This window comes from Pelodiscus sinensis, chromosome 1, assembly GCF_052426305.1.
Source record: "Pelodiscus sinensis isolate ZL-2025 chromosome 1, ASM5242630v1, whole genome shotgun sequence".
NCBI lineage: Eukaryota > Metazoa > Chordata > Testudines > Trionychidae > Pelodiscus > Pelodiscus sinensis.
This window is the reverse complement of record NC_143052.1, coordinates 104,453,579-104,471,798: the sequence shown is the minus strand read 5'-3', so window position 1 is coordinate 104,471,798 and position 18,220 is coordinate 104,453,579. Positions and strand designations below refer to the sequence as shown.

Below are 18,220 nucleotides of genomic sequence, written 5' to 3'. Positions count from 1 at the left end.
AGAGTATATATTTTTAAAAAGTGAATTTCCAAATGTCTGTGAAATAGGTGAAAATCCAAGAGAGAGGCTGAGGCAGGAACCAAGAAGAAAAACAGGAGGAGGAGGACTGATAGAAAGTCTTTCAGAGTTAGCTCTGAATCCACAGATTCATTCTGGATGGAATGGCAGTAAGTTCAAAATTCTTGCCTCCTATTCCTTGCCACCCACCCATACAGGCTCGAGCAGTAGTTCAAATTAAAATAATTACTTTTCCTACTAGCCTTCAGAAGGTGAGAAGAGGGATTTCATGTTGCCATCTATTTTTCTGGGACCAGGTCTGAAACCAAACCCTATATTGGTTGCAAAGTAGGTGGTATGTAAAGAATGAGAGGTTCTACTGGATAAAGTGTCGCCTTTATCTTCCCTACCAAAGTAGGACAGCCGTCTTTCTCATGGCACAAAGCCAAACACCTTTGGCCAGCCTCCTGCTCTGCCCCTTCCCTGAGGTCATGCCCCTACACCAGTATTGCTGCTAATGGGTGGCTCTGGTTTGTCTGTCTAAAGGCTCCATGGCCACGGAGCAGGCCTGCACAACATACGGCCCGTGGGCTGCATGTGGCCCGCAGAGGCTCACTGTGCGGCCCGTGACCAGGGCCGGATTAACGGGCGGGCTAGCCGGGCAGCTGCCTGGGGCGCCAACCTATGGGGGGTGCTAAAACACCCCAGCACCCAGAGTCACTCCGCCACATGGCATGTGCCTGCTGCGCTGCCACGTGAATGGGACTCCCCAACCCCGGGTCTCCCCTGCCTGCCGCAGGGGGCATAGAGGCTGGGAGCGCACTGGAGCTGGGCTCGCGCCGTGCCATGACATGCGCCTGCCCAGCCCGGCTTGCCTCTGCTGGAAGTAGGATTGCTCCAGTCTGCCCGGACCCCGAGACCAAGGCGTGCTCAGCCAAGTGCAGAGGCACCGCTTCCAGGCACCTGCTGCTGCATGAGGCCCAGATTCTGGCGCTGGCAGGTGAGGCCAGATGGGGGGAGGGGCCTGTCACACTCTGTGAAGGGGTGGGGCATTTGAAGGCTGGACCAGTTAAAAAGAAAATGCTCCCGCGGGGGGGGAGCAGAAGCTGCGCCCCCCCCCCCCCCACCTCTGCTCCTCAGTGCGGAGAGGGGCCCGGAGTGCGGAGAGGGGGGTGGGCTCTACCCCCAGCATGCCTCCCACAAAACCTACCCTTGTGGCCCGCAGCTGTTTTCTTTGGAGTAATATGGCCCTCGCCACTTTCCGAGTTGTGCAGGCCTGCCATGGAGCCTCGCACCTCCCATTGGCTCCGGTTCACCATTTACAGCCAATGGGAGCCGCGGGAACCGGCAGTCTGGGTCACACTGCTTCCTGTGGTTCCCCTTGGCTGTAAATGGTGAACCGGAGCCAATGGGAGCCATGAGACTCCACAGTTATAGAGCCTTTATAAACAAAACTGGAGCAGCCCATTAGCAGCACTCTCAAAATGAGATCAGGGCCCTCTTGGAGAAACACTGACCTAGACCCTGCTCCCCCCCACACACCATTCTCCCCTTCCCACTCACTTTCATCAGGCTGGTGCAGGGGGGTGGGGTACAGGAGCCGGTGAAGACTCTGACTGGGGTGCAGGCTCCAGTGTGGAATTTCGGGTGCAGGAGGGGGCTCTGGGCTGGGACTGAGGGTTTGGAGTTCAGGGGAGGGTACAGGCTCTGGGAGGGAGTTTGGGTGCAAGCGGGGACTTGGGCTAGGGCAGGGTTGATGTGCAGAGGGGGATGTGCAGGCTCTGATATGGAGCCAGTGCTGAGGAATTTGGGGTGCAGAAGGAGTTCTAGGCTGGGGCTGAGGATTCTGAGGTGTGGGAAGGGGCTTGGGTGTGGGGCACGGGAGGGAGAGTGGGGTTCAGGTGGCACTTACCTAAGGTGGCTCCCAGGAAATATCTGGCAGGTCCCCAAGGCTCCTAGGCAGGGGGCCAAAGACGCACTGTGCACTGCCTGTGCCCGCAGGTATTGACCCACAACGCCCATTGCTTGCAGGTCTAGCCAATGGGAACTGCCAAGCCACTGCTCAGGGCAGGGAGATCACACAGAATCTCACTGCTCCCCATTCTCCCAGGAGCCACAAGGGTCTGCTGGCTACTTTCCAGAAGCCGCACAAAAGCAGGGCAGGTAAAGAATGTGCCTTAGCCCCACTGCGCTGCTAAGGCGAGTTTTAATGGCATCCCAGCAGGATCCCTTTTCAACTGGTGTTCTGGTTAAAACCTGGATGCCTGGCCACTCTATATCAAAGCCATCATACCCCACACATCTCTAGAGCTCAGAGAGAGACAAGCAGCAATTGGGGGACAGTGTGGGAGGGAAAACCTTATTTTTTTTTATTCAGAAGTTGTCCTCTTCCTCAATCCTTTGCCTCTCCTCTGGTTTCCATAGCAACAGCAGGCTATAAGCAGCCGTCTCTCTTTCTCCCTCTCTCTCTGGCTTGAAAATAGACGATTCCACAAAGGGTCAAATGCGGCTGCTTGTTTCAGGGGAGCAAGTAAACAGACGTCATCCTCCCTTCCTCCTATTTTGTTGACAGGATTTTTTTTTTTTAAAAAAAGCTATCATGTTTGTTTTTCCCAATCACTGGCACAAAACAAGTAGTTTCATTTTCAGGTAGCTATCTGGACACTTGATCAGCCATATTGTACATGAATCAGGGTGTTTGTAACAGAAGCACCACAAAAGTATCAAAATCCTTAGATAATTCAGCTCCAACCTATCTAGCCGTACACAGGTTGCCTATGGTAGAGTTGACTGAATAGTACAAAAAGGAATTTATACATAATTTTGTAAATAAAAGTGGTGAGCATATCTCTCTGTTATTAATAAGGGCATAGCGTTTATTATTTGTCTCATTATTTGGATAACTTACTAGTGTGCATATAAAAATGCTTGCAAATCTCCAAAGTTTCACAAATGTCCAAAATGTCTTACCAGAAGTGTACTAGGATTTCCTGTTGAGGGTTTTCTAGTCTTCTTATAGTAAGGAGGTCACTTGCTGTCTAAGCACCCCATTGTGGCCAGAGATCAAACTGTGATACCTCTGCCTCTGTTTCCCCCGCTTCAGGGCCCTTACACAGATTTTGCTGACTTTTTCTCTGTAGAAAATACCCCTTCTTGGGGTCTCCATTCATTAACAGAAATAATCTACAGTCCCATATTTAAGTCCAACAAACTTTTCTCTTCCTACTCCCAGAGCTCCTTGCCTGGAATGTTTTTTCAGTCTTTCCCCTGCTTGTTCAGAGACTTTCTTGCCATAGCAGGCTACTCCCAGCCCTTTCTGGCTGGAGTCAACCCTAGATCCAAGGTCTCTACTAAGAGAGAGGAGACTCCAATAATCCCTTGTTGAGCATCCTTCCCATCTTCCTGCTGCTCTTTCAGAGGCATTTGATCTCTTTTAGGTGATGCTCATCCTGTAATCAGAGTTGGCTCCCAGGCTTGCCAATTCATGGAGCAAACCATCTACTTACTGTTTAAAAAGTTTTGGTCACCCAGACAAAATCAAAATGATAATAGTGCACAGCTACTTTGAGTGAATAATCCCAGGGCTGAAATTTGTTTTTATAAGCTATTCAGCAAGTAGGTACAAATAAATACATTAGCCATAATCAGGATGAGTTTGCAAACATAAAAGATGACTACATTCACTGGATTCTTTATTTGCAATTAATAATTCTACCAGCTCAAGTCGGATTTCTTTAGGTTAATTAAAAACATCACGGAAAATTTTAGATACACAAATATAATCGGAATTAAAAGTTTTCTAGTCACATCTCCTCACGCTGTACGCCTCTGTCACCATAGAGTTTTCATGTGTGGAAACAAAACCAAACACATCACCCTGCACGGTTCAATGTATAAGGCTATATGAAATATTTGCTGAGAGAGAGGGTAGATAAAATGCAGGTTTCTGATGGTATTGCCAACACACAACTCCCAGCTTTGAGAGGACTATATGGGTGTACCTACACAGCAAAGTTATTTTGGAATAATGGCCGTTATTCCAAAATAACAATGCAAGCGTTTACACAGCAATTCGTTATTTTGAAATAATTTTAAAATAACAGGCAGCTTCTGTAAACCTAATTCTACGAAGAATAACGCTTACTCTGAAATAGCTATTTCGAAATAAGGCATGTATAGATATTCCACTGCTGCTATTTTGAAATAGCTCTGCACCAGGGCCATTCTAAGTTATTGCTTCTGGGGCACTAAATCGAGATAGCATGTCTACATTAGGGAAGCTTGCCTCGGACTACTTTTGAGACTTCCCTGCAGTGTAGACACTCTATTTTGAAATGAGCTATTTCGGAATAACTATTCTGGAATAGCTTTTTCTGAAATAACTGTGCAGTGTAGATGTAGCCTATTTGTCCATCATGACATTTATGTGTGACTCCTCATTTTTCAATTTCTCTCTGCAGACCACCAGTAGGTGCTGGTAATGTTGCACATACAACTCCCTCAGCCTGTGGGGGGGGGGGGGGGGGAGGGAGAAACTTCTGTCAATTAACTGTCACTCCTCCAGATGATTAGGGAGCTATGCTGGCAGGTTCTGAAGTAAAAACCCCTCCCAGTCACCCCCAGGCAAAAGGAGAGTAAAAACTGTGAAGCAATCATTTTTGACACTGTCACTACAGAGGATGCTGCAACGTACATTGTTGCCAAGCAATATGATATTGGATGACATCTTCATTCCTGATTCTGTGTTTGAATACAGGATATTTAAATGTTTAACAGTCTCCTTCCCTCGGCCAGGCTTCAGCTAGAGGATGCTATTGACAATCTCCCCTCATGCTATCATCACCTGTAGATTAGAACCTCCCACTGGGTGCTCCAGAGAGGACACTAGACCCAAGCAAACAGTAGGAAACCTAATGAACTACTGAGCTCAGAAGCATAAATTTGCTCTGTAAAAGACTGTGTGTCTTACTGACTCTTGTTCTGCTTCCACTTGTTCCACCCACTCCTGATTTGTTTTCACATGTCAAACCTGTTCGTACTCCATTTCCACAAGTCCCACACATTCTTCCTCAATTTCCACCTGTCCCTCTAATTTCCTTCTCCGTTGCCATCTGCCCCGCCCACTCCTGCTCTAGTTCCATGTGTCTGCCCACTTGTGATGTGGGGAAAAGTCAGTAGCCTTAGTACTGCATGACTGTAGATTCTCCTCATTCGGTTTCTGCTTACTGTTTTTACCCTAGGATATATCTACGACAGACTCAAATCACCCCATAAATACACTGTTTTGGTTTCCTATTTCTCTTCACTGGCATGCAAGAGGATTGATTTGGATTACCAGGTGGCTCCATAGGCCAGCCACACTGTAGAGACCTCCAAAGGGTGTAAGGTCAGTACATTGAGCTTTCTAGTTGCTAGCACATCACTCCTTTTCTGCACAACTGTCTTTGTGCATGCTACACAGAGTTACAGCACTATATACGAATAGACATTGACTGACGTCTGTAATACACTTAACACCCTTCGGAAGAGCCTTGTACTTTGGTCAGTTATACTTTCATTTACAGACATCCTTACATTGCAATAGAAACTGCAAGATGTCAGTTTGTTTCTTATTACGAGAGACACTTGAGAGGGTATATGGAAAGTGAGATGGGAAGGAACAGAAATGTACATGTTTGCACCCTTACTTTTAAACAATCACAATAGCACAAACACATTCTGGGTTTTAAATTTCCCTGTTGCCTCCAGGAGAAGTAAGCTGGTTAGAAGGAAATCAACCCAGGAGCTAAGTGTAGAATCAGCGCCCAAGATTAATGTCTTTTTTTGCTCTTCTGATTTCCAAAGTGGAAAACAGGTGGGGAGTGAAGAAAGAGGGAGGTTGAAAAGGAACTGGAGTATATAATTGCCTAATTTACAAGATTTTCTCCATTAATTATAATCACTTTTAAATTAAATAGGGTTTAACTGCATCATAACCAAAATCTCTCTCTTGCGTTCCGCTTTAGAAAAGTACCTGCAAAACCTCACAAAGCCTCCTGCAAGGCTAGAGTTCCTGTGGTTGGAGTCTTATCAGTGATCTAGGACTAACTTCACTGCCCATCTAAACTCAACACAAGTGAAGCCTGCAGATTAATCTGGTTCCTAGATATGAGCCTCACTAGCCTAGAATATTGTGGAAGGAGGATAGTAGAACTGCAAATTTAGTCTGGGATTCTGCAACTGTCCCAGTTATGTAAAAAAGTGTACTATTTTTACAGTGCCCAAGAATGTTCAGCCACTCAGATTCCTTGACTGATGGAACATTCCAAAAACTATTTTTTGGAAACAAATGTTATATGGAATACATCATACCATTGTCATGCTGATGCGTGGAGAGAGGAACATTTTAAAACAAATTAAATCCTAAAACTTTATAAGGTCAAAATGTCATGCTATCTTTTAACACCTTTGGCTATGCCTAACTAGATTTATGCATGCGAACTTGGAGGTTAAATGTGCAATTAACCCATCACTTTATGTAAGTGATGACATGCACAAAATGTGCATGAACTAGTTGAAAATCTGGTTTGAACACTTTTCCGGTGTAGGTTATTTTCTAACTCAACTGGAATTGGATAATACTGGGAAATCTCAGAAGAAAGCTTGTCCACATGAGATTTGTAGCCCAAATTTGCAGAAAAAGTTTTGAAAAGGTTCAGAAAAGCACCCACAATTTTTGAGTGCTTCTCTGTCCCAAATCTCCGAACCTTTCCTGGATCACCCATCACTAGATGTAAATCAGTTTAGATAGACTAGCTGGGTTTGTGTGCCATCCACAAATGTGGGTATTATGACAGAAAACCTGCTTACTTTTGGCTTCTTTTTAGCTGTGATAAATCAAATTAGGAACAGATAGTGGCTCTCTCCTAGCTGAAGAGTGACAATGGGCCCTTTAAATTAATTTCTTTATGAGTGAAGTGGTGTTTCATCATTTAAACATGAAATGACCTTACTCTGGAAAATGAAGAATCATCTTTAAATAACAAGTGATGACCTCCTGCAGAGAACGCAATGCCATACACTGAACTACAACAGATCTTTCTTTCCCCTTGGGAATCTATCATGAAAGTTAGTAACTTCTACAGCTGAAAAGAAAAGGAAAATGCCCTAGGAAAATATACACCTGTACACCTCACCTCACAGCACAATACACTTATATGTATGACATGTTTTCATATGAATGCAACACAGACATTATATACATCATAATCACATCTCTGAAAATTATAATTTACATACACACATGCTTCAGCTAACTCTGCAACATGTAACAGACACAACTACAGAGCACATTTATACTTCAACAAATAGCATGCGCACACAGGCACACATACAAACACATCTTGGGAACATCTGTATCAGTGGGTTTTGAGCTTTTTTTCATTTGCATACCCCTAAAAATTTTGAATGGAGGTGAAAGCCTTTGGAAATCTTAGACAATCTGTGGCCCCTAGGTTAAAAACCACTGATCTATATGCATGAATATATAACATAACCACTCATCTCTGAAACATACATCATATATACATACATGCACAATATTCTAAGGTATCTGAACAACACACTGCATAAAAGATCATTTGCCTTCCCAACTCGCATATATCAACAATCTTACACACATATGCATAACATTGCACACACATCTGTAATTCACTGTATAATGGACATACATAACTATGCACATAGTAATCATCACATGTCCTTCCGACATTCAGCATGACTCCATGTACACCTATAAACATGCTTAGCATACACTCCACAACACATTCCATACACAGATGCAACATATGCGACCATTGACACAACACACACATCTTAGCAAAACACACCTGGATAGCAGAAGCTATTTTAAGATGGGAAATCTCTTTCAGGTTATTTAAATGATCCTTCTGCCAATATGGGATTGTTCTTTACAGAATGGTTTCCAGTGTTATGTCTAGTACTGTTTTAAATGACCCTGGGGATGGGCTCATAAATACATCTACACATACACCTAGCATACCCACATACAGTGTCTCAGAAATATATAATGTTCACATGGGACCCAGGCCCTTTTCTTGAGCTACCCATATGCATAACATTCTGGCATTTGCATGACACAAGTACATCAGCATCTTCTTTTCATATATTTGCAGGTTTTCCCTAGATGAAATAATGTTGTGAACTTTCCACCCCTCCCTGTGGAACTGAAATGTTGTCTCTAGCTGCCTATTTACAGGTTCTTGACAGCACTGGCAGTGCCATCCATATTATTGACAGTCTTCTCCATCCTCCCCTCACCGCCATGTAGGCCTGCTCTGCCTGAATAGCCCTGCTAATATCGCCATTTACAAGAATAGCTGAGACAGTGGTGCTGACCAAGCGTTTCCACAACGCCCGTTATTGATTCAACAGGCATATGGAAAGCCAGAGGAATCTAAAAATGTTTCCTCTGCAGCACTTTTACTTGAAAAGGAGGTGCTTCAAAATTACGGTACTCCAGAATGCCCTTATCATGAAAAAAAATCAACCCCAAACACACATATCATACCCAGGCTTACCCTGGATTCTGAGCACACCTTCCACCCCCTCCATCAGCAGCTTGGCAGTTTGCCATAAATCAATATGTTCTCATTAGAGTTCCACCTTCCAAAAATATTTACTGTACATAATTTAATATAATACTCGCCTGGATAAAGAGCTGACATGTTTAATTACCTGGCTCAAGTGTTCTCCTTCTACAGAATGTACAGTACACATAGCTGGGACTCTGCACAATATGCTGGGGATTTTTGTGCTGGTGGGAAATGGGGTGTAGGAGCAATTTTATCCATGTATATCCTCATCTGATACTGTCCTTCCTTTCCTGAGGTAAGTTTGTGTGTCACTCCAGGGGGAATTGGCGTGCACCTGCTCACATAGCTAGGCTAGGTTGGATGTCTACACTGCAAACTCCTGGGCAGAGAGGGCCAGAGGGTAAGAGAACTAGGAAGGGAATTCAGACTATAACTGCACTGATTAATTTGATGGAAGAGTGTTCATCTCAGAGAGATCTTGAGGGGGACAGGAGATCTCACTGCCACCCACTTCCCTCTTTCTTCTGTTCCCATACCTCTGATCATGGGAAAACATAATCACACCAAAACAATCTCTCCACCGATTCCATTCATTCCCATTAAGATTTGGGGTTCAGATACCTTTGACCTCATATCTTTGACAACTGCACTTTTAACTACTCCCCCCCATGCATTTGCACTTTTGCCTACTCATCTCTTCCCTTACTCACCATCAGGTACTGCTCCAGGTTTTCTAACTGGAAATGGCTCATGATATCATTCTCCAGTGACTATTAGAGACCATCTGTGCTATAATGTCACCAATACTATCCCAGCTTCCCACTACTCTTTTTTTTCCATTATATTTTCATTGAGTTGACACCATTATGCACAGTATTGCTAAGAAACAGGATTGGGTGTGATGTCACCATTTTGTGATGATGGTATCACACCATGTCCCAAGTGGTTAAATCATGTCTAAACTGGGAGCAATCATTTGTCTTTAAAACTGAAGAAATGGGCAAGAACTGAGAACCTTCTCCTTCCAAACAAGAGGCCTGAAATCTTCAGGATGCATTTCCAAGTCTGAAGTCAAAGCCTATTATGCACTTTAACCCACTCAAGTACCATGCAATTTTCTCATGTGTAGTATTAGACCTCTCTCAATATACTTCCAGTCCTCAGCCTCTCTTAAGCAGAGGTTGCCAGTCACACCAAATTGTTAGCTAGGGGACAAATGTCTCACATGTAAAAATAGCTCTGAACCAGAAATCCTAGATCTGAACAATTCTTGGAGAAGAATCAGAACCTGCAGCTGAATTTTTATAGTTAAGCCAATCTCTAGAATGGCTAATCCAAAACTACAGAGCCCAGCTTCCTTAAACTTTTGAAATCTGGAATTAGATGTTATCACTTGGGTCCCCCTCTACATGTAGGGCCTAGGATGAGACCAACACATTAATTTCACTTGTGACCTAAGGCATGAACAAAACCCACTGAAGTCAATGAGAGTTTTTCCATTGACTTCAAAAATTTTTGGATCACATCTGAAATCAGGGTAAAAATCTGATCTGCTAAGATGAAAAGCCAGTGCGCACACCCCTCAGCGCCAGAGTACTTCAACTCAAGCCCTTCTAATAGCAGAGAGCTCTGCCCCTCTGTGACATGCTTCATGCCAGCTTCCCTGTTTCTCCCACTCCCACTGTCCCCAAGAATAGCTTATCAGAATTTCCTGCTTTGTCTCGCTGGCTGTAAACCAGCTAGCAACTTCTGTCTCCATGACGACTGATTCTTTGTCATCTTTTCCTCAAAGCCTCCTAATTAGACATCCTGTAATTTACAGCTTTTCTATAAACTATTTGGAAGGAAGGCAGGGGAGGGGAGCCTGAGTAAAGATTAAAAAGTGGCAGTGAATCAGCAATCCACAAATAGCCATAATAAATAAATGAATGTAAAATATAGTATTTTTTAAATGACATGCCTGTGGTCTTCCTTTCAGAGAAGCAGCTGGTCATTCTGTTGCTTTACCCTTTAATCCACAAGTGCAATCTGCTTTAACAAAGAATGACGTGGCTTGAAAGTTTCTACCCATTCTCAATAGCATGAAATAGTTCTGATTTGGATGATCTGTACCACACCCTGCAGGGCTAGAAGATGACAGATCTGGAGAGTTTAACAGAATGGTTACGTAATCTAGAAATTTTTACCTCTAAATTATCAATTCAGATCCAGATCAGATTGGCAGTGATCAAAAGCTGCTAGCATTGGGTGACCTCTGTGAACCGAGTTGGTGATCTCAGAACAGTTCCTAGTGGAACACAGCACTAGAGCTACCACCACAGCTGGTTCTATTTAGCAAGGTCAGGAGATAGGCCAAACTGAAAAAGGAGGCAGGCAGGAAAAGAAATGTCACTTTAGGGAAGAGAAAGGAGGACACAGAAAGAAGTCAAGAAGGCACTTGTGATCCAAAAATCTAGTTTTCCCACCAAGAACCTATGTTTACAAGTGAATCCTGTCGCATTCTAGGATGCAATAAAGACTAGCATGGGGTTATGTCACCACCTGCCTTCCAACATTGGGTGCTTTCCAATGCTTCTACTCTGGACAACTCATAACCAGCCATACCACATTCAGGTCATATCCTGAGTGTCCCTGTACAGCTGCAGACTGCCAGAAACACTCCAGTCACAATCTAGTTTCTACTAGCCTTGGTTACTACTGAAGGATGACCCAAAAACACTCCAAGTCCTGAATTTTCCTCAAAATGTGTTCTGCGTTGCCCGGCCCTCTCTTGGGCAGTTCAGATATGAGAGGTCCATTGCCCCTGTATGGGGTCATTATACAAATGCTTGCTCCTGTAACTGGAGTTAACCAAACAGTTCCTTTTAAACACAGCAGTGGATTAGTTTGGATTAAAGTTTATTTAACTACAAAAAGAGAACTTTTAAGTGAGTACAGGGATAAGGGTATTAAAATTAGAAATGGCCAAAGAAGAAATAAAGAAAATACTTTCTAGTAACTAAAACTTAAACTAAATTTGGTTCAAGGTAAAATCCTCCACATGATCCCAGCTAAGCAAATTCTCAGGTCAGAAGCCTCCCCATCACAAAGTCCAAAGGGCTGGTTTCTTTGTCTTCTAGGTGTGTGAGAGAGAAAGAATCCCTGGGTTGTTTTTGTCTCTCTCTTTCGTAGTTCAGTCACTCTTTGAATTGCATTCTCCTAAGGGTTACTCTAGGTAAAGTTCCTTCTTGTTGTGAGGACAGAAACAAAGGCTACGTCTGGACTACAAGCCTCTTTTGAAAGAGGCTTTTTTGAAAGAATCTTTCGAAAAAGCTTCTTTGGAAAGAGATAATCTAAACAGCAACTAGTATTTTCAAAAAAGAGAGCTGCTTTTCGAAAGAGAGCACCTAGGCAGTCTGGATGCTCTCTTTCAAAAAAAAAACCACTGTTTGTGTTCAGTAACGCCTTTTTTCAAAAGAGCACTTTTGAAAAAAGGCATTATTCCTCATAAAATGAGGTTTTCCATGGTCGAAAAAAACTGCCGCTTTCTTTCAATTTAATTTCGAAAGAACGTGGCAGCAGTCTAGATGCAGGTGAAGTTTTTCGAAAAAAAGGCCACTTTTTTCGAAAAAACCCTGTAGTCTAGACACACCCATAGGGTCTCCTGTTGAAAGAGGTTCCATGTTGTTTGTTGAAATGCAGATCAATTTGTTCCTGAGCTCCCTTCATTGCAAAGAAAGGCCACTTGACCAGCGATTGCCAATCAGCTTTGAGGACACCCAGTTAGAGGTGATACCTCATCCTTTGTCTTTAAGAACCAGGTTTGCATCTCCCTAGATTGTCTGGTAAATAGTCATAATTTCAGTTTATGTTCATAATTTTACATATAATGTTGCTACATGTATTTTACCATATTATTGGCCAGCAAATTATTGGTTTGCAAATGATACCTCACAAGGCATATTTCTGTGCAAAGATGATTACAGTGGTGTGTAGGTTGTGAATACAGGGGTGCATTTGGTCACACCTCCAAAATTGGTTTTTGTGATGTCATTATTCTGTTAGTAATCATTGGGCTTGATTCACATCTTCTGATGGAAACTTGGGCTGCAGGACCCCAGTGGCAGAAAACAGCAAGGTGTTTCTGCTCTCCCAGAGAACCTAGATTTTACAAAGGCATCCAGGATGTATGCTGGTTCAGCACGTATCCCAGAGAGACTCAAACAAGGGGTCTGCTTTGGAGCCTTCACTGTAGTTCTAAGGTTCCCACCCCTAGCAAAGGGATTCTATGTTTCCCTCAAGGATAGTTTCCACCAGTGCTATGTTTAGCAGTGTTGAATAAAGTCAACTGTATTTGAATATGGCTGCCGGTAACCAGCTTCTAATCCCAAATTAAATAGGGCCTTAGAGAAATAGAGCCCTTTTCTACTTTTTTAAAGAGGTGCTGCTATTTGATGGGAAATGTAATAAAATATTCTCCTTAGAAGCAATTTTTGTTTATACATATATCACATATTGTCTGCATTTCTCTCTCGCTTGTCTATTATCTCGAGGGACATTTGCAGAGAAGGAAGATGTTTGTTTCTGAAAAGTTCATCTGTCCTTGCTTCTCGTTCCCCTGTTGAAGTTCTAATCTTCTTCTTGTGACATCATAATCATTTCTACAGCAATTAATTGTGTTGTCACAAAGAGAGGCTTATGATTTCAAAAGGGAAATAATCAGCAAAAGCAGATAAACGTTAAAGCAGCAATGATTGTGTTTTCATGGAAATTTCCGCAGCAAGAAATAATGAGAGAAGGAGCTATATGGAAAATATAATATACAAGATAATAAGATTTATGTCCAAATAGAGTGTTTTCTACATGGCGTTAGCAAATCATTAAAATGTCGATGTCCAACCCCCATCATCAGGTAAATTTGTAGCCTTGTGAGCAACTGCAATTATAGAACCCAAAAGCAAAATTGAATGAGAAGGAACAGGAGGATCCCTCAACCAGACGAACAATGAGATGTTGATCAGAGATACCAACAGCCAGAACAAAGGGATTACAGAGCACTTTTCATTTGGCACAGGCAGGAGTTTTGCAGCTTTCTTTGGTACTTACAGTGGAAGCAAGTCCTTAGATTAAGCTGTAAATAAAATACCCTCACTTGGCCAATGGGCATCTCTGACATTTTGGGATTACCCAGACCAGTAAGGGGTTCTGTCACACCTGCCTTATAACTCTGGGTGTCTAATACTATGTTCTGAGCTTATGGCTCAGAGCTCTGATGCCAGTAACCTACAATATAGATGCTGAATTCCCCCAGCCTATTTACTCCTGGCAGGGTGACCTCAACAACACCTTCCAGTCCCAAGTCTCTACAAATCCATTTCCTCGAGTTCTTAACTACCAGACACTTGGGATTTTCCCCTCTGGCTTGTGAACTGTGAAGGAGTGAAACCTGTCCTCAATTATTAGTTCACTTTGGCCCATACACTCCCTTCAGTTTGCACAACAGAGAACTGCTTGGGATAAAATAAAGAAAAGTGATTTAATAAAAAAACTGTAGATTCAAAGATGAAACAGATGAAGAAAAGCAAACACATACAAGTTGTACATGAAACAACATGATGATGCAACTTCAGGGTTTATACTTCTATATTAGCTAAATTCCCTTTTCTAATGGAAGTCATCCATTGCCTATAAACAATTTCCCAGCATGCCCTGTGTTCTAGAGGGCATTCAGCTTAAATGCTGGCATTCTTGGTAACCTTTCCTTCAAACTCCCTCCCTTGTTAATAGGGATTGCAGGGTTTTTTCTTTTCTCTCAGGCTTTGGTAATTCATGCTTGCTCAGGCTATGTACAGCTTATGTGCTAATAAGCCAACTCCCTGAGCGATGTAAGTTACACGGACATAAACTACAGTGAAGACAGCAATGAAGCTCTCCAACTGACATAGCTACTGCTATTTGAAGAGACTGGAGTACTGTAATTAAATTGATAGGAGAGCATCTGTACTAGCTAGCAAGGGTGCAGCTGCACCGCTGTATGTTCTATAGTGCAGCCATAGCTACACTATGTGGGAAACTCCCTCCTTCCTTAATTTTCCAAGACTGGGGTTTTCTTTTCATTTCTAGTGTCTTTACATTCACTTTAAAGGATTGATGTTGTCTTTCCTGGGGGTTGTACAATGCTAGGTGCTTGGATTAGTTTCATGTCAATCTCTAGCCTGGGTGGTGCCTCTCCCTGCCTGATTGTTTCCCCACCCAGCTGTGAAATGACACTGGAGTTGCACCCTACTCACCAGTAACAAGGTTCTATACATATGTACTTGAGTACATACAGACCCATAACCTGGTTGCATATTGCCTAAGGACCATCAATTTCAGAACATGACAAGTTTTCATAAAAAGACCTTTCTTTACATATATTTATATACAATAGCATTGTGTACAGCCAGTTCATGTATTTGCTTTTTGGGGGTTCAGACCTCCTATTCTCCTCTTGGGGTGTCTGGACCAGGACTGTCACAGCATCATTACATTTTTGCTCCAGCACTGGCTATTGCAGTACGACAGGAAGACATTAAAGCCTGAAATTATGTCATTGCATACGAAACTCTGACCTCCTGGAGTCAGTAATGATATTCCCAGAAATAAAATCTGTTAGGAAGAGCTATATCTGGAGATGATGTTCAAGAATGGCATAAGGCAAATGTCAGGAGGACACACAAGACATAGACCTTGTCTACACTGGCAAGTTGCAGCGCAGTAAATCAGGTCCCAGCACTATGCCTCCCAGGGTATCCACATCGACAAGGCTGTTAGTGCAACTAACTTCACAGTTGCTGTGCTCTATGTAAACCACCTTGACGAGAGGCTTAGAGCTTGCTGTGCAGTAGCTACACCTCTGGGATGTACCACTGTGTACCTGTCCCACAATGCCTCTCTGGTCATCAGTTTGAACTCTACTGCCCTCCCCTCAGGTAACCAACCCTTTTTACATGCTTTTTACATTCCTTTGGAATTTTGAAAGCCCCCTCCCTTTTTGTTTGGCAATGCATAGAGCGCTCTCAATGCATTTTTCCAGGTGACTGTAGCTGCGCCACACAACACACAATCCCCCACTTGGAGCAATGCCAAAGTGCTTTAAACTTCATCAGCATTTGGGGAAAGGTGGCTGTCCAGTCCCAGCTACACTTCAGCCATAGGAAGTATGATATCTATGAGCAGATATCAAGATGTCTGACTGAAAGGGGTCATGATCAGGACATACTGCATTGCAGGGTCAAAGTGAAGAAGCTGCAAAATGCCTACCACAAGGTGTGAGAAGCAGATTACCTCTCTGGTGCTGTGTCCACAATCTGCCGTTTTTACAAAGTGCTGGATGACATAGTTGGGGGCAATTCCACCTCCATGCTGAAAACCTCCGTGGATACTTCAGGGCCTTAGGGCTATTTCACAGTGGACTGAGCCAGGAGAAGGAAATCGTGGACGATAGTGCCAAGGGGGGGGCGCAGACCCAAAGTCAGAGGATGGCGTGGCATCCACAGATGCATGCAGTCAGGAGCTATTATCTACTCTGGAGGAAGCTAGTCAGTTGCAGCAATCAGAGTTTGGGAAAGAACATGCCCTTGGTAAGTGGCTTTGATTTCTGGAAGCACTGAAGTGAGTTGTTGGGGATGGGAGAGTTGCAGATAGCAGGCTTGGATCTGTGTGATGCTAGTTCCGACCCGGGGCTAGTCTGATGTGGAACAGGGTGTTGATGGACTCTCTCACTTCACGGTAATTAGCCTCACAGATCTCACTGAAAGTGTGATGCAGATGCTGGGCAATCCGCCTCTGGAGGTTCCTTGGCACAGCTACTGTATTCATTGTCCCATTAAGCATTCCCACACCACTGTCCCTTGCTTACCTTCTCACCCTCACCAGCAAAATACCTTCCAGGATGAACACAGCCTGTGGAGAATGTGTGGACATCACAGATTACAAGCCCCTTCCCCCGCAGTGTTGGCTCTCCCCAAGATACACAAGCCCATACTACAGTAAGGCCCTGCATCAATGAATTCCCCTGCCCCAGCAGTTAACTCATCCATTTTGTGCATCTTGTGTCGTATGCGCACTCACACTGAGATAGCCAGTCAGTGATATGTATGTGAATAGTGCTTGTATTTAAACCAGGTAGTGTCTGTGCTCTGTCTAGTGTTAACAATGGTCCCTCTGCAAAATGTTGCATTTTAGTGTTACAGATTTAAACTTGGGATCCCAGCCTTTCTTGTTATCACCACCGGAATGGCTGTGCAGGGCAAGGAAGATGCCTCGGAAAAGTCAAGATGTCTTGTTGCATGATGTTACGCTTCAGGCTGCTGCTGAAAAGAGAACTGAAGGAGTGGCGGGACAATGAGATGAGGGAATGGAAGGAGAACAGTGAGCACTGGAACGAAGCCATGGAGCAGCTCTTAAACTGTATCTAGTGCCAAGCTGACACACTCCAGGTACTGCTAGTAGTGCAGCTGGAGAAGCTCGGAGACTCCCTCCCTCCTCCTGTAGCTGTTGTCCCAGAACAGTTTTCCACGAGGACCTCTGTCACCACCGCCACATTTTGACCCCCCTCCTGTCTCCATTTGGCACTCACTGCACTCCAGACCTGCCCCTATCCAGCCCTACAGACTCCCTCAGGCACCCAATGCACTCTGTCCTCATCCCCATGTCGTTTAGCCCTGATGAACTGCAGCACCCAGTGCACACATATCGGACAACACGGCGGCACGTGATTCTGAACATATGCAAATCTGTAAATGTGCTGGTGCCCCACCTCTGCCATCCCCCATCAGATGTGGCATGCTGCATGTGTGTTCTACATTTGTTGTTTTTAATACATGAAATAATGAGGGTCGAAAGCAACCTTTGTTCCATTATATGCAAGCAAGCAAGCACAGCCCAGCAAAGCAACAGGCACTTGTCTACTAAGTGCATCCTATGGACCAAACACACTTAACCCACTCCTGTGCATGGCAACAAATATTACGGACTTTCAGCATCAAATTGCTGCCTCAAGGTATCCCTTATCCTTATGGAGCCATGTTGTGCTAAAAGGAGCCTTGGTCTCGGGCTGTTTATCCATAATCATTATGCATCTGCTTAGCCTAGGGAGGGGCAATAATTTTTGATGGGGGAACCACTCCAAGAATTTGGTAAGGGATCGAGGGCTGCACTCTTCCATGACTTTAATGGAGGAGATGAGGGGGTCTGGGACGGTGGTTGGTTGCAGAACAGAGCTTGAGGTAAGGGATTGGGGTGGAAAAAGGAGTGTGGAGTCTGGGAGGGAGTTTGGGCAAAAGAAATAGTTGTGACCTGGGGCACTGGACTGGGGTGCAGGGGTTTGGGTTGTGACCTAGGACAGGAAGGGGCTGTGACCTGAGGCAGGGAATTGGGGTACAGGGGTTTGGGTTGTGACCTAGGTCAGGGGATTTGGGTGCAGGAGTTTGGGTTGTGTGATCTAGGGCAGGGGATTTGGGTTATGACCTAGGGCAGGAGGGGATTGTGATCTGGGGTAGGGGATTGAGGTGCCAGACCTGGGAAGGGATATAGGTGCAGAAGGGGGGCAGAGGGTTTGGGTTATGTGGAATAGGTGGGAAAGAGTGGGGGGCAGAGAGTTGGAGAAG

General features: G+C 44.1%; 2 protein-coding genes and 1 pseudogene across 2 annotated transcripts in view; 2 read left to right on the top strand and 1 right to left on the bottom strand.

Annotated features, from left to right (window-relative positions):
* Positions 1-18,220, top strand: part of BRAF (B-Raf proto-oncogene, serine/threonine kinase) — a 568,039-nt gene that overhangs the window by 116,806 nt on the left and 433,013 nt on the right. The gene's annotated exons all lie outside the window — the stretch shown is intronic.
* Positions 1-18,220, bottom strand: part of TMEM178B (transmembrane protein 178B) — a 347,923-nt gene that overhangs the window by 105,916 nt on the left and 223,787 nt on the right. The window lies entirely within an intron of this gene.
* Positions 13,456-17,329, top strand: LOC149525615 (uncharacterized; annotated as a pseudogene).